The following is a 14101-nucleotide window of genomic DNA, read 5'->3' as shown; positions in this document are numbered from 1 at the left end:
TGAAATTAGAAATCAATTTTTAATTTTTTTAATTAATTAATTTACTCATTTTGAGAGAGACAGAGAGAGAGCAGGAGAGGGGCAGAGAGATAGGGAGACAGAGAGAGACAATCTCAAGCAGGGTCTGTGCTAATAGCACAGGGCTTGATCCCACAAACCATAAGATCATGACCTGAGCCAAAATCAAGAGTCGGTTAATCAAGTTTAACCAACTGAGACACCTAGGTGGCCTAGAAATTGATTTTTTAAAGATGGATTTTAAAAATGTTTGGAAACCAAGTAACATATTGCTAAATTACTTTTGGAAATATTTAAAACTAGATAATAATAAAAACACCATGTCAAAATTGGTGGGACACAGCAAAAGCACTACTTTAAAGGGAAATTTATAGGTTTAAATACATTTATCAGGAAACAAAGTTTAAAAAGACATCACCTACAGTCAGTTAAGCGTCCAACTCCTGATTTGAGCTCAGGTCATGTCTCACAGTTCGTGAGTTCCACACCCGTCTTGCGCTCTGCTCTGACAGTGCGGAGCCTGCTTGGGATTCTCACTCTCCCTCTCTCTCTCTGCCCCTCCTCTGCTCGTGCCTTCTCTCTCTCAAAATAAATAAACAAACAACAACAAAAAGGCATGAGCTAAGCATTCAACTCAAAACACTGGGAAAAAAGAGCAGCAGAACCAACTGAAAGAAACAAGAAGGAAATAATAACGATTAGGGCAGAAACCATTGAAATACAGAGCAACAGAGACAGCTAATAAAACTAAAAGCTGGCTCTATGAAAAAACTAAAAAGACAGAAGCCTTGCCAGAGATGTGTGTCTAATAAAAAGAAGCAAATAAACTAAAGAAAAAGTAGAACATAATGACAGTCACAACAGAATTTTTTTTTTAAATATTAAGACGATTATAAACAACCATGGGATAATAAATTTGCATGGCTTTCTCTGACTGCCCCTACTTACTATTTTTATTGTCTGTTGCCTATCTCCTGGCACTGGAATGTAAACTTCTGGAGGCAGAGGTTTTTGTCTGTTTGGTTCCAGATAAACACCACATACTGTATAACTATTTGATGAACGCATGGGTGGATATCCCCAGTAAGCCAACACAATGAGGTCAGGTGAGTTCTTCCCAACACAGATGTTTCGGTTTGTCTTCAGAAGATGTGCCCAGGTACAAGAACAACTGCAAAGGAATCCTGGAAAAGGTCTCTGGAAGCTGATCCTACCAATGATACAGGGCTACCACACCTTGGTTATTTTGGGAGCCACTCAGAGAAGCTATGACTTTCTGGCTCACAGGCCACAACTGTGCACACATCCTGGATATGAGGAATAACAGAAGGGAAAATAGTTTGGTGGTCCCACAAGAAGTTAAACATTTGGGGCGCCTGGGTGGCGCAGTCGGTTAAGCGTCCGACTTCAGCCAGGTCACGATCTCGCGGCCCGTGAGTTCGAGCCCCGCGTCGGGCTCTGGGTTGATGGCTCGGAGCCTGGAGCCTGTTTCCCATTCTGTGTCTCCCTCTCTCTGCCCCTCCCCCGTTCATGCTCTGTCTCTCTCTGTCCCAAAAATAAATAAACGTTGAAAAAAAAAATTTAAAAAAAAAAAAAAAGAAGTTAAACATAGAATTACCATAGGATCCAGCAATTCCGCTCTTAGGTATATACTGCAAAGAATCAAAAACCGAGGACTCAGACTAATACTTGCACACACGTGTTCACTGCCACACTATTCACACTAACCAAAAGGTGAATGCAACCCCAATGTCCATCAGCTGATGAGTGGATAAACACACAGGATATGCCCATACAACAGAATATTATTCAGCCAGAAAAGGGAATGAAACACTGATGTGTGCTACAATATGGATGAATCTCAAAAACATTATGCTAAATGGAAGAAGCCAGACACAAAATGTCATGTGTTGTAGGATTCCATTTACATGAAACATGCAGACGGGGTGAATCTACAGAGACACAAAGCAGATTGGCAGTGGCCAGGAGCTGGGAGGGAGAGGGAAGTGGGGAACCACTGCCTAATGGGTGTGGGGTTTCCTCTTGAGGGGATACAAGTGATCTGGAACCAGATAAAGGCAGTGGATGCACAACACTGTGTGTATGTTAAATGTCATGGAATTGTTCACTTTGAAATAGTTAATTTTATGTTATGTGAATACACACACATACCATACACAATACACAATACAAACCAAATACATATTTGGCCAAATGGCTACGTGTTAACATCAATAACCACAGCCCAATGTCTCTGCCATAGTACAAGCATAAATCCGAAGATTTCCCAAAGGTTTGTTATTTCAACTTTACTATTACATTTTACTAATCAAATTTTAAAGTTTGAATTTTATAGTATATGAACATTAATTCCCTAAGACTGTCCCTGGGATTGTTCCACTGAACAATTGGATATTGATTTGATGTTCACTTCAAATTGTTCAAAGGCAGAGCTAAGATACTTTTGGCTGTTTTGCCAGAACAGAGCACTGTTGATAGTGATGTTGCTATCAAATTATCAAATTTTCCTTCCTTCTAGAGACTATACCATTGTGGTAAAGACATGTCCTCCTCAACTTCTGTACTTGAAAACTGTGTTGACAATGATGATGCATTTTCATGGAAATGATCCCACAAACTAAAGCTCTGCATACTGTTTGAGGATACTTCCTGAATATTTTCAAAAGCAAGCTACAGATTTTCTTCACTCATATTTTATTTTTATTGTATTTTTTTTCAGGTTTTATTTTTAGGTAATCTCTCCACCCAATGTGGGGCTTGAACTCATAACCCCGAGATCAAGAGTCTCATGCTCCACCGACTGGGCCAGCCAAGTGCCCCTCTTCACTCATATTTTAAATTTCTTCTTCTTTTTTTGAATGTTTATTTATTTTTGAGAGAGAGGTAGGGGGAAGGGCAGAGAGAGAGGGAGACAGAAGATCCGAAGCAGGCTCCATACTGACAGCACCAAGCCCTATGTGGGGCTTGAACTCACAAATTATGAGTTCATGACCTAAGCTGAAGTCAGACGCTTAACCAACTGAGCCCCCCAGGCACCCCACATATTTTAAATTTCTATTATCTTCAGGCCTTTATTCTTATTCAAATTATTATTCAGCCACCAAAAAATCTCTCCTAATAGCCTGCCTATCAATTTTTCTATTAAACTTTTTGAAAGTTCTTTTTATTTTGAAAACAAAATCGTGTCAATCATTATTTTACTTTAGTTATAAATGTATTTTATTTATTTTTTAATGTTTATTTTTGAGAGAAGGAGAGTGAGAGAGACAGAGTGTGAGTGGGGGAAGGGCAGAGAGAGAGGGAGACAGAATCTGAAGCAGGCTCCAAGGCTCTGAGCTGTAAGCACAGAGCCCAATGCAGGGCTGCAACTCACAAACTGTGAGATCATGACCTGAGCCGAAGTTGGATGCCCAACCAACTGAGCCACCCAGGTGCCCCTCTAAATGTATATTTAAACAACTGATAACATTTCAACATATAAAGAACCTAAGGAGACCTTTTTCATTCCAGTTACAACTAGAATACTCACCTACATTCAAAAGTGAATATTAATGTAGTAACAACATATTGCAATAACTTATAGGCCTCATTCATACTGCTCACATTGATACTCTGATTGGAGACGATGGTTACTTAGGCAATTCCACATTCATTGATGGCGTAAAAGTTCAGAGAGGCTAGAAATGATGCTGAAGTAGTCAAATGATTACTTGGCTTTCCAGAAACTGAGACCAAAACCAAAGTCAAATGGCAGACTTGGGCCAAACAGAAAGCTGAGGCCAATGGGTCCCACCTCTAATAAAAAGGCTAATTACAGGGAACAGGAGATGAGCCTTCTGGATATTTCTCAGGGCAGGAAAGAAGCAACATTTACCCTCAGCTGGCTCAAAGAAAGTGACTGTAGTTTGTCACCTCACTTCCCATTTAATTTCCTACTGACAGAGAAATGATAAAACGAGAAAAGAGGAAGTAACTGAAGAGAAAAGACGCCTCTTTCACAAACACTTCCTCTTGGTTGAGCTAACTCCCAGGCACGCCATACATCTCTCGTATCTCAGCACAGCTCATGTCACATACCGAACACTTGAGAGTTATCAAACTACTCAGATGCATAGTGTTCAGACTACACTTAAGAACAGGAAAGAACTGGGAAAATTCCAAGAGAAGGCTTTGTGATTTGCTTACATGAACTTAGAGGTGACTATTATCTGTACCCAGACAATGGAAATTCAAAATGTTATTATCAGGTAGATATTTTTGGAGTGTGACAAGTCCTTCCCTCTGTGCTTTTGTTCTCTCTTCGCCACCAATTATTACCAAGAGAAATCTTTAATGACAGACGGGGGCATAATAACTAGGAAAAAAAGCAACATTTCCAGAGTGTTTTATCAAACACTAATGAGACTGAGCTTTTACTCAACTGTAAAATGGGATTCTGAGTATCACTCACATGTAGGTGGTTTTCAGAATAGACAGTGCTATGCAGAGCCAAAGAAACCTGTATTCCATTGTGTTGGATTTAGATCTGCTAGAGCTATTTATTTGGCTAATAAAATACAATAATCTCTGGGGGCTGGGAAAGATTAACACACAGTTCTGTGTATTCAGAAATTTCTTTCTGTCTTCAATAGAGAACAAAGTAGATGGGTTTTCTTTTTTTTTTTTTAATCCTGTTTCTAGGTTTATATTAGGATTTAACGACTATATATTTTTTTGAGTATTTATTTATTATTGAGAAACAGAGAGAGACACAGCATGAGCATGGGAAGGGCAGAGAGAAGGGGAGACACAGAATCCAAAGCAGGCTCCAGGCTCTGAACTATCAGCACAGAGCCTAACGCGGGGCTCAAATTCACAAACCTCGAGATCATGACCTGAGCTGAAGTTGGATGCTTAACCAACCGACCCAGCCACCCAGGCGCTCCTAGATGGGTTTTCGTTATGAGACAAGTTACATAAAACGTGCACCTTTATTGCTTTTTGTTGTTGCTATTGTTTTGTTTCATTTTTATTCAGACTTCCAGGTAGGCTTGAAGTGGTTGGATATGAGATCAGGAAAAGTGAGGTTTAGAGGCTACATTTCTTGGAAAGCCTTCCTGCTTCTTGCAACAGTCCCTTCTGTTTTTTAACAGATCTAGTTCAAGTTTAACCAGTACAAGTCTCTTGAGAGTGAAGCTTGGGGTGGACCCAGGGAGTGTGGTAAGCACTGTCAATGGGCGGTGGGGGCCTGGCTCAGAATCCATGCTATCATGAGCCTTCCTGAAGCTAGTTAGTCTAGCTTAGTCCGTCTGAGAGTCACCCACTCACCCCGCTTGCCAAGGGACTTCCCCAGCTTTAGCAACGAAAAACCCCATGTCCTGGCAAACTTTTCAGTCCTAGGCAAACCGGGGCGGCTATCACCTAAGGATTTACCTCTCTTGCTCTAAGCTGTACTATATAAATCCTGGGTGGGTTTCAAATCACTATAAACTTTTCACGTTAAATCTGTGTGCTTTGTAGACTTTGTCTCTTTATATCACCTACCACAGTATCTTTTTCTATCCTTGAATAGGACTCCCACCTAGTTACCACAAAATCATCATTAAATGAGGCAAGCATTTCTACTCTGTTATAAATATTTATTTTTCCACTTATTTTTTAAGATAAAAAATCCAAATTCACACAAATGGTCTTAAATTTTTTTAAAGCTCTCATTTTGTTTGGGTGAGAGACTTATCTTCTGTGCTTATAAAACTTATTTTGTAGGGGGATATCATTGTCCTAACTGAGTTAGCTTTGTACATCTCCCTTGAGCCCTGGTCCTTTGCCACATATTTGAGTGTACAAAGAAAAACATACACTGAAATCCTCCCAGAAGGAAACAAACAAAACTGTCCTGAGATTAATCACTAACTAAAGTCCTTAATAATAAATTAAATTCTTTGTAGCTTAATCTGAATTAAGAATCTTATGTTCAGAATACTTCTATGGAGTTAGTAACCGTATTAGTTTCCTATTGATGCTGTAACAAACTACCACAAATTTAGTGGCTTAAAACAACACAAATATATTATTTTATAGTTCTGGAGGTCAGAAGTCCAAAATGGGTCTTGTGGGCTAACATCGAGGTTACATTCCTTCTGTAGGCTGTAGAAGGGATTCACCTGTTGCCTTTTCCAGCCTCATTCCTTGGCTCATATCCTCCAGCTAGCAATCTCTTCCCTCTGACCTGCACTGCTGTTGTCCCAGGCCTTCTCTGACTATGTCTTCAGCAGCCCCTCCTTAACATTTTTGAAGGACCCTTGTGAAAAGCTCACCTGGATAATCCAGGACAATCTCCCCATCTCAAAATCCTTAACTTAATCACATCTGCAATGTCTCTTTTGCCAAATAAGAGAACATATTCACAGGTTTCAGGGATTAGGACATGGATGTGGAGGGGGCACATTATTCTGCCTCCCACAGTAATTAAGACACCATCTTAGAAAGTTACCAGATTTGACACTAATGGCACTGTATCTTTGGGTCTTATTTTCCTGAGTCTGTTGGATAATCCTTCCAAATATTTAGAATCTAATAGTTGTAAGTAAATTTGAGATATTTGATGACACTGTATGCTAGCATCAGGGAGCATGATGAAATGTACGGGGTTTCCAATAACTATCACCTCCATAAGCAAGATTTCTCCCATGTCAAGTTGACCCCCACAATCCTCATTATCCCTTAATCTTGGTACACACCAAGTAGTCGAGCCACAAAAACAATCCCACATAACACTGCACACTGATTTAGAGTGAACAAAACAGCTTCACCGCATCTGAAGGCTGCATAATGAAATAATTAAGAGCCAAGATTCTGGAATCAGACAAACATGAACTCAAATCCTGGCTCAACTGCTTGTATGGACTCTCAGAGTTTGTTGTTCTCTTAAATGCCTACCTCATGCTTCATGGGAGACTGAATGAAATGAAGTTTATGAAGCATTTAGAAGTGTCTTGGCTGTTTTTATTACTATCATAAAGACAATGCCATACTTGACACTGTAACACTGATCTCCATTTGACATAAAGAAACACTGCCAAAAAATTAATAGCTCTAAGGATGCACAACCAGTAAATAACCATATTCCAGTGCCTGGCATACAAAGGACCCATTCCTGAATACCTTGTTTTCAGTTAGAGCAGACCCAGTCCCTACATGTCAACCTCACAACTGTCCCATTACCTCCTGAGTTCGCAACTTCATCCCCTATGCATCCTCTACTCTCTGTCACCTTCCAAAGGGGGTGGCGTCCAAGGTCTTTTTTACATCCAAGACCAAATGTCAAAGGCACTCGGATTTCAAAACACAGTTACAGAAAAACATCCAGTTCAGCAGCAAGAATATCATACTTCCCATTTTCTCCGTTTCAATAACCTGTAATCCCTGCTACCATGAATGAGAGAAGACATTTGCGGAGCATATATCTGATATAGAATTGTACCCAAATACATAAAGAACTCTTAAAACTTAAAGGGGCAAATCACTCAATTAAAAAAATGGGCAAAGGATCTGAACAGACATTTCTCCAAAGATGTACAGATTGGCCAACAAGCACATGAAAAACTCAATTATCATTAATTATGGAAATGCAAATCAAATATACATACAAACATTTACATGTTTGAGTATGGGTAGATTACAGTCCATATTGATTATTTTCAGGAATCCTACTGAGATATTAGAAAATATTTCTTGTTAAAGGGACTCTGGGTTGGATAGGGTTGGGACACACAGAGGATTATCTGTGATTAGCACATGGCCTCTAAAAGAAGAGGGTTTTTTTTCTTCCACAACAGCTTCAGGCTTAAGGACTCCGTGGGGAAAGACACAGTAAAATTATAAAATAATTTATTCCTCACTTTTGCTACCAACATGTTCTATATTTAGGGGATAGGCTGTTTCTGGAGGTATATATAATTATACATTTGGACTACATGTATCTGTCATTGTGTTATACAATGACGTATTTCACAAGGTCTATGTGCCAGATAAGTAAATCTTACATCTTTTAAATGCCCGAACATTTAATTTAAACATTTTTTTTTCATTAAAGATACTCCTGAACAAAGAATACAGCTTCATCTGACAGGACTTTTGTGGCTCAAGACCATTGTAACAATCATTCTTACCATGCTATAACCAAATGATGCCCTAAGGTGCACTGAGGTCAGCCACCGCAAGCCTCTCAAATAAATGGTCCTAGACTTATGCGCTTTTTGGAGTTTTTGGCTCTACTTTTCCCAAAGACTTGTTTTTATGGGCTATTAATTTCTTTTTTACTGCTCTTAGTATTGGTGGCTTCAGGCAATTCCTCCCTTTAATTGGCTGCATTGATACAAATATTTAATGCCCACATTACTGGTGACAGTACATCTTTCACCTCTTGGAACCCAGCACTATAGGCAAAGTCTTTTCAATTCCAAGTTTCAAAGCCTACTAGGTTAAGGAGGGGAAAAAATTAACATTATTATGAGGCTATGAAGATATCTTAGTGGCAAAAGTGAAGCAAGGGGGCAGAACCAGGAAACGAAATTCAGCAGAAACCAAAGAGGCCATTTTCTTAGTCGCTCTCACCTCTGTGCCCCTTTGCCCATCTGTCTCATTCTTTTGTTTCTGCAGACTCCCCTTCTGGGCTTCTCCATGGACATGACTCTGCCACAACTGGAAGGTTACATCAACTCAGTTCTGGTCACTTGCAGAGAACAAAGAACTTCTTCTCTCCAATTGCCACAGTCCCAGAGGAGAGAATCGGGTTGGCCCTTTGGGGTTAGGTTTCCTGTGTGGCCCAAATGATAAGGTCACACAGTATAAAAATGGCTGTTGGGGCCACCTCTGCAAGGGAGGGCAGTTTTTAGAGGAAGAGCATTGTGGTAAACTGGCTTAGTGTACAACAAAGGAGCCAGATGATTCATATGTCAGAACTTAATCTAAATTAAAAATAAGCTCCGTGTGAGGGCCCGAGGAGCTCCCCTGTGAAGAAAAAAACATGAGGCTTGGCCCCATTTTTGTGTATGTATATTGTTTTTTTCTGAGGCCTTGGTTGTCTACTCCCTGTTTCTTTTCTTTTCTTTTCTTTTCTTTTCTTTTCTTTTCTTTTCTTTTCTTTTCTTTAATTTGATATGATTCACACACCGTACAAATCACCCTCTTAAAATGTGCAGTTTGGTGACTTTCAGAATATTCACAAGGGTTCTATAATTATCACCATTATGCAATTTCTGGAACATTTCATCACCCCAAACAAATTTCATACTCATTGGCAATCAATCCCCATTATTCTTTTCCCCCAGCCCTAGGTAACTGCTAATCTACTTGCTACTTGTCCTACTCTGGACATTTCATATGAACAGAATCACATAAGATTTGGCCTTTTGTAACTGGCTTTTTTCAGTTAGCATTGTTTTCAAGGTTCATGCACATTGCAGCATGTATCTGGGTTCCATTTCTTTTTATGGCTAAGAAATAGTCCATTGTCTGTACATACCACATTTGTTTCCCCATTCATCAGCTGATAGACGTTTAGGTGATTTCCACTTGTTGGCTACCAGGGATGATGCTGTGAACATTGATGCACAAGTTTTTGCATGAACATCTTTTCAATTCTCTTGCTGTACAGAACACTGTCACCTGGTAATTGTGTAACATTTTGAGGAACGGCCAAACTGTTTTCCAAAGGGGCTGTACCATTTTACTTTCCTGCCAATTATACAGCAGTGTAGGAGTCTTCCAATGTATCCATAGGCTTGCCATCTTTTTGATTGTCCCTCATCTTAATTATAACCATGCTAGCGGATGAAGTGGGATCTCACTGTGATCTTGATTTGCATTTCCCTAGTGCAGGACACTGAACATCTTTTTATGTTCTTATTGACTATTTTGTATCTTCTTTGTAGAAATGTCTATTCAAATCCTTTGCCCATTTTCAATTGGGTTGTCATTTTACTGATGACTTATAAAAGTTAAATAAGAACTCTTAGTTAGGATATTTAAGATACTATACCCTTATCAAATACATGATTTGTAAATATTTTTCACATTCTGTATTCTTTTCATTTTCTTGATGTCCTTTGAAGCACAAAAGTTTTACATTTTGATGAAGCCCAATTTGTCTTTTTTTCACCTGTGCTTTAGGCATCATGCCTAAAAAACCACTGCCTAATCCAAAGTCACAAAGATTCACACCTGTTTTCATTTGAGTCTTACAGTTTTGCTCTTATGCTTAGGTCTTTGATGCATTTGGAGTTAATTTTTATACACAGTATGAGATAGGGGTCTAACTTCATCATATGCATGTAGATTTCCAGTTGTTCCAACACCATTTATTGAAAAGACTTCTTTCCTTATTGAATTATCTCGGCACCTTTACTGAAAATCTCATTTTTTAAAAACTAAATTCCCAAGGTTGCTCAGTAACTGACTATACTCAGCCAAGTATACAACAAATATGCAACTGGATGTGACTTAAGATGTAGGTATGTGAAAAGTCCCAGCTGTAATCAGCAGTTACTTTCACTTTATATAAAGTAAGATTACTCTGGCTAGTACAATGGATATATTTTTATTTATTTATTTTGAGAGAGAGAGCACACGCAAGCAGGGGAGAGGCAGAGAAAGAGGGAAGAGAGAATCCCAAGCAGATTCTGGGCTGTCAGTGCAGAACCTGATGCAGGGCTTGATCTCACCAATCTCGAGATCATAACCTGAGCTGAAATCAAGAGTTGGACACCTAACACTAAGTGATACCCAGGTGCCACTATATTCACTATCTTGACTAGTGATAGTTCCCTGGATATATACACATGTCAGACTTAAACAACTGTACACTTTAAATATGTGCAGTTTACTGTACGTCAATTATACCTCGAGAAAGTGGTTTTATTATTTTTATTTTTATTATTTTTTAAATTTAAATCCTAGTTAGCATATAGTGTAATAATGATTTCAGGAATAGAATTTAGCAATTCATCACTTACATATAACACCCAGTGCTCATCCCAACAAGTGTCCCCCTTAATGCCACTTACCCATTTAGCCCATCCCCCCACCCGACACTCCACCAGCAACCCTCAATTTGTTCTATTCAAGAGTCTCTTATGGTTTGTCTCCCTCTCTGTTTTTATCTTATTTTTGCTTCCCTTCCCTTATGTTCCTGTTTTATTTCTTAAAGTCCACGAGTGAAATCATATTTGTTCCTCTGACTTATTTCACTTAGCATAACACACTCGAGTTCCATCCATGTTGTTATAAATGGCAAGATTTCATTCTTGTTGATCACTGAGTAATATTCCATTACACACACACACACACACACACACACACACACACACACCTTTTTTTTTTTAAATTTTTTCTTAACGTTTTTATTTTTGAGACAGAGAGAGACAGAGCATGAACGGGGGAGGGGCAGAGAGAGAGGGAGACACAGAACACACCCCACATCTTCTTTATCCATTCATCAGTCATTGGACATTTGGGCTCTTTCCATACTTTGGCTATTGTCGATAGTGTTGCTATAAACATTGGGGTACATGTGCCCCTTCGCATCAGCACTCCTGTATCCTCCGGATAAATACTAAATAGTGCAATTTCTGGGTCATAGGGTAGTTCTATTTTTAATGTTTTGAGGAATCTCCATACTGTTTTCCAGAGTGGCTGCATTCCCACCAACAGTGTAAAAGGGTTCCTTTTCTCAGCATCCACGCCAACATCTGTTGTTGCCCGAGTTGTTAACGTTAGCCATCTGACAGGTGTGAGGTGGTATCTCATTGTGGTTTTGATTTGTATTTCCCTGATGATGAGTGACATCAGTTGGCCATCTGGACGTCCTCTTTGGAAGTGTCTGTTCATGTCTTTTTCCCGTTTCTTCACTGGATTATTTGTTTTTGGGTGTTGAGTTCGATAAGTTCTTTATAGATTTTGGATACTAACCCTTTATCTGATATGTCATTTGCAAATATTTTCTCCCATTCTGTCAGTTGCCTTTCAGTTTTACTGATCGTTACCTTCACTGTGTAGAAGCTTTTTATCTTGATAAGGTCCCAATAGTTCATTTTTGCTTTTGTTTCCCTTGCCTCTAGAGACACGTCAAGTAAGAAGTTGCTGCAGCTGAGGCCAAAGAGGTTGTTACCTGTTTCCTCCCCTAGGATTTTGATGGCTTCCTGTTTTACATTTAAGTCTTTCACCCATTTTGAGTTTATTTTTGTGTATAAGAAAGTGATCCAGGTTCATTCTTCTGCATATTGCTGTCCAGTTTGCCCAACACAATTTGCTAAAGAGACTATCTTTTTTCCACTGGATAATATTCTTTCCTTTGTCAAAGATTAGGTTGCCATATGTTTGTGGGTCCATTTCTGGGTTCTCTATTGTGTTCCATTGATCTGAGTGTCTATTTTTGCGCCAGTACCATACTGTCTTGATGATTACAAGCTTTGTAATACAGTTTGAAGTCTGGAATTGTGATGCCTCCAGTTTGGTTTTCTTTTTCAGGATTGCTTTGGCTATTTGGGGTCTTTTCTGGTTACATACAAATTTTAGGATTGTTTGTTCTAGCTCTGCAAAGAATGCTGGTGTTATTTTGATAGGGATTGCTTTTAAGTTTTTTGTTTTTTTGTTGTTGTTGTTTTTTGATGCTTATTTATTTTGGAGAGAGAGTGCACACACAAGTGGCAAGCGGAGGAAGAGCAGAGAGAGAAGGAGACAGGGGATCCAAAGCAGGCTCCACACTTTCACTACAGTGCCTGATGGAGGGCTCGAACCCACAATCACGACCTGAGCCAAAGTCAAATGCCTAATCGACTGAGTCACCCAGGTGCCCCAAGAAAGCAGTTTTTAAAAACAGGTAAACTAAGGGCAAGAATGTACATGAAGTAACTTTCTTTTCCTAATCATTTTTCAAGATCAGCTTCTCTGGTTGGTCCTAAGGATAGATTACCAACTAGTAATTTAGGAAAACTTGTTTATACATTTCTCTTACCTGCTTTGTTCCCAAACACAAGCAAACCATTTAAATTCAAGATTTTTAAGGCTGGGACCATCTCATTACTATTGGATAAGTATGAATGAGAGCTAGAACTGAGTTTGGGCCCTTAAGGAAAGCATTTTTAAGTTTCCTTCCAATGAGAATTTAGCAACTGGATTTTCCTTTTCTACATAGGATTTAAGACCTCCCAAAGGCACCAAGCTCCATTTTGGCAGAGATTTCATCTATCTGTTCGCCCTCATACCCGTAGCATTAAGAATACTGCCAAGCACACAACAGGCACTCGGTAAATATCTGTCAAATGAATGAATAAAATTCCACTGAAGCTGTCACCACCTTTTCTTGGGACCATTTTGGACTGAGGCAGGTGGCAGTTCTATGCCTCCTTCTAGCTCAACAATTCCATTTCTAGAGGTAGATATTGTCTGTTTTCTCCAAATTTTCTTATTATTCACTTTTTTGTATCTGGATAAATAAGGCGATATGGCTTAGGAAACTCACATCCAAGAAATGAACTAAAATATTATATCAAAGATTATGCCTAGGATCCACAAACTAGAAGCAACCAGATAAGAACAGTTAGGAAAATCACGGCATACCGTCTGTAAGAAATAGTCCATTTATTAAAAATGAACATTATTCATGCTCTGTCTCTCTCTGTCCCAAAAAAATAAACGTTAAAAAAAATGAACATTATAACTAGACTGCAGTAACATAGAAAACAGTAGTGTAAACCAGAAAAAAACATCATCATTGCCTATGATTTACAAACTACAACTTTATACACATCTACCTGTGAGAATTCATACTTCATGAAGGCAGGCTGTTTGGGTTTGTTCTGTTCACCGAACAGTGCCCAGCGTATTGAAGGTGCTTATTAATGCTTGTTGAATGAATTAATGAAACTAAATATAAAACATATCTTTGAAAACATACCTGAAAGGGAATGAGCAAACGTGGAAAATTATGTTCGAGTAGCGGAACTGTGGGTGTTTCCTCCACTTCCCTCTATTTTCCAAGTCTCCCTAAAGTTGTGATAAAACTGTCTCAGTTGAAAGGATG

The 14101-nt window shown here is 39.0% G+C and overlaps 1 protein-coding gene across 7 annotated transcripts in view; it reads right to left on the bottom strand.

Annotated features, from left to right (window-relative positions):
* The window catches only part of IFT81 (intraflagellar transport 81), a 192456-nt gene that overhangs the window by 177688 nt on the left and 667 nt on the right, over nucleotides 1-14101 (bottom strand). For all 7 annotated transcript variants that reach the window (XR_006293860.1, XR_006293861.1, XM_043557537.1 and 4 more), the window contains exon 2: nucleotides 13976-14064. The gene's annotated coding sequence lies outside the window, so the exon portion shown is untranslated. The remainder of the gene's footprint in view (nucleotides 1-13975; nucleotides 14065-14101) is intronic.

Source organism: Prionailurus bengalensis, chromosome D3 (genome assembly GCF_016509475.1).
Source record: "Prionailurus bengalensis isolate Pbe53 chromosome D3, Fcat_Pben_1.1_paternal_pri, whole genome shotgun sequence".
In the NCBI taxonomy this organism is placed as follows: domain Eukaryota; kingdom Metazoa; phylum Chordata; class Mammalia; order Carnivora; family Felidae; genus Prionailurus; species Prionailurus bengalensis.
The sequence above is the reverse complement of the archived record's forward strand: the minus strand, read 5'-3'. Positions and strand labels throughout refer to the sequence as shown.